Below are 3,114 nucleotides of genomic sequence, written 5' to 3' on the forward strand. Positions count from 1 at the left end.
CTGAGTATTGCCTTGGCTATTCAAGGTCTCTTGTGTTTCCAAATAAATTTAACAGTAGATTTTTCAATCTCTTTGATGAATGTCATTGGAATTTTGATGGGGATTGCATTAAACATGTAGATTACTTTTGGGAGTATAGCCATTTTTACTATGTTGATTCTACCAATCCATGAACATGGGAGATCTCTCCACTTTCTATAGTCTTTCTCAATCTCTTTCGTCAAGAGTTTATAGTTTTCCTTATAGAGGTCATTCACATCCTTTGTTAAGTTTACTCTTAGGTATTTGATTTTTTTGAGGCAATTGTAAATGGGATTGTTTTCATATATTCTTTCTCAGTTTGTTCATTATTAGTATATAGAAATGCTAACAATTTTTCTATGCTGATTTTATATCCTGCTACCTTTCTATAGCTGTTGATGTTGTCTAGGAGCTTTTGAGTAGACTTTTTTGGGTCTTTAATGTATAGATCATATCGTCTGCAAATAGGAATATTTTGACAGTTTCTTTACATATTTGTATTCCTTTTATTCCTTCTTCTTGCCTAATTGCTCTGGCTAGGAATTCCAGTACTATGTTGAATAGGAGTGGAGATAGTGGGCATCCTTGTCTAGTTCCTGATTTTAGAGGGAATGGTTTCAGTTTTTCACTGTTAAGTACAATGCTGGCTGTAGGTTTGTCATATATAGCTTTTATAATGTTGAGGTACTTTCCTTCTATTCCTAGTTTTCTTAGAGCTTTTATCATGAAATGGTGTTGGAGCTTATCAAAGGCTTTTTCTGCATCTATTGAGATGATCAAGTGGTTTTTGTCTTTGCTTCTGTTAATGTGGTTTATTACGTTTATTGATTTTCGTATGTTGAACCACCCCTGCATTCCGGGGATGAAGCCTACCTGGTCGTGGTGAATAATCTTTTTGATGTGTCATTGAATTCGGTTTGCCATTATTTTGTTGAGGATTTTTGCATCAATGTTCATTAAGGAGATTGACCTATAGTTCTTTTTTTGGAAGTGTCTTTTCCTGGTTTTGGAATAAGTGTAATACTGGCTTCATAAAATGTGTTAGGCAGTTTTCCTTCCCTTTCTATTTCGTGAAACAGTTTAAGGAGGGTTGGTATCAGTTCTTCTTTAAAGATCTGATAGAATTCAGCAGAGAATCCATCAGGTCCTGGACTTTTCTTTTTTGGGAGATCTTGATTGCTGCTTCAATTTCATTTTGTGTTATAGATCTGTTCAGGTGTTTAATGGCTTCTTGTTTCAATTTTTGTTGCATTAATTCCTTGTACGGTTTTTTTGGTTTCTATTTCATTGATTTCAGCTCTATTTTTATTATTTCTCTCCTTCTATTTGTTTTGGGATTTGCTTGTTCTTGTTTTTCTAGGAGTTTAAGATGTGTCATTAGGTCATTGATTTGGGATCTTTCAGTCTTTTTAATATATGCACTCATGGCTATAAACTTTCCTCTCAGGACTGCCTTTGCTGTATCTCATATGTTCCAGTATGTTGTGTTTCATTTTCATTGACTTCCAGGAAACTTTTAACTTCCTCTTTTATTTCATCAATGACCCATTGTTCATTAAAATGAGTTATTCAGTTTCCAGCTCTTTGCATGTTTTTTGTCTTTATTTTTGTTGTTGAGTTCTAGTTTTATTGCATTGTGATCAGATAGGATGCATGGTATTATTTCTATTTTCTTATATTTGCTGAGGCTTGCTTTGTGTCCTAGGATATGATCTGTTTTGGAGAAGGCTCTGTGAGCTGCTGAGAAGAATGTGTATTGTGTAGAAGTTGGATGAAATGTTTTGTAGACATCAACTAGGTCCATATGATCTATTGTATGTTTTAGATCTTGGATTTCTTTATTGATTTTTTGTTTGGATAACCTATCTATTGATGATAATGGGGTGTGTCCCATGACCACTGTGTTGCAGTTAATATATGCTTTTAGGTCCTTCAGGGTATGTTTGATGAAATTGGGTGCATTGACATTGGGTGCATATAGGTTGATAACTGTTATTTCCTTTTGGTCTATTTCCCCTTTTATTTGTATGGAATGTCTTTCTTCATCTCGTTTGACCAATATGGGTTTGAAGTTTACTTTGTCAGAGATAAGTTTTGCTACTTCTGCCTGTTTTCGGGGATCATTGGCTTGGTAAATCTTCTTCCAACCTTTCATCCTAAGCCTATGCTTATTTCTATTGATGAGATGGGTCTCTTGTAAGCAACAAACTGTTGGATTTTCCTTTTTAATCCAGTTTGTCAAACAGTGCCTTTTTATGGGGGAATTAAGTCCGTTAACATTAAGTGTTAGTATTGATTTGTATGTGGTGATTCCTGTCATTTAGTTGTCTTAGTTGTTTGAGAGTTTGATTGTGTACCTAAATCGAGGTTACGCTCTACTTTCTTGCTTTTTCTTTTCCTGTAGTTTGATACTTCCTGACCTTTCATGGTTATGTTGGGTTTCACTTTCTGTGTGCAGAATCCCTTGAAGAATCTTTTGCAGTGGTGGCTTTGTGGTCACATATTGTTTTAGTTTCTGCTTATCATGGAAGACTTTTATTGCTCCATCTATTTTGAATGATAGTTTTGGTGGGTAGAGTATCCTAGGGTTGAAGTTATTTTCATTCAGTGCCTGGAAGACCTCATCCCAAGCTCTTCTTGCTTTTAATGTTTCTGCTGTGATTTTGATGGGCTTATCTTTGTATGTTATTTGCTTTTTCTCTCTTACAGCCTTCAATATTCTTTCTCTAGTCTCTGTACTTGTTGTTTTAATGATAATATGTTGTGGGGTAGTTCTTTTTTAGTAGGAATGTTTGAAGTTCTGGAGGTTTCCTGTATCTGTATGGGCATAGTTTTCTCTAGATTTGGGAAATTTTGTGTAATTATTTTGTTGAATGTGTTACACATTTTTTTTCTTGCACTTCTTTTCCTTCTTCAATGCCCATGAGTCTCAAGTTTGGTGTTTTGATGGAGTCAGTAAGTTCTTGCATTTTCTTTTCACAGGTCTTGAGTTGTTGAACTAATAGTTCTTTGGTTTTTCCTTTATTACCATTTCATCTTCGAGTTTTGAGATTCTGTCTTCTGATTGTTTTAGTCTGCTGGATTGGCCTTCCA

This window comes from Castor canadensis, chromosome 16, assembly GCF_047511655.1.
Source record: "Castor canadensis chromosome 16, mCasCan1.hap1v2, whole genome shotgun sequence".
Classification (NCBI taxonomy): domain Eukaryota; kingdom Metazoa; phylum Chordata; class Mammalia; order Rodentia; family Castoridae; genus Castor; species Castor canadensis.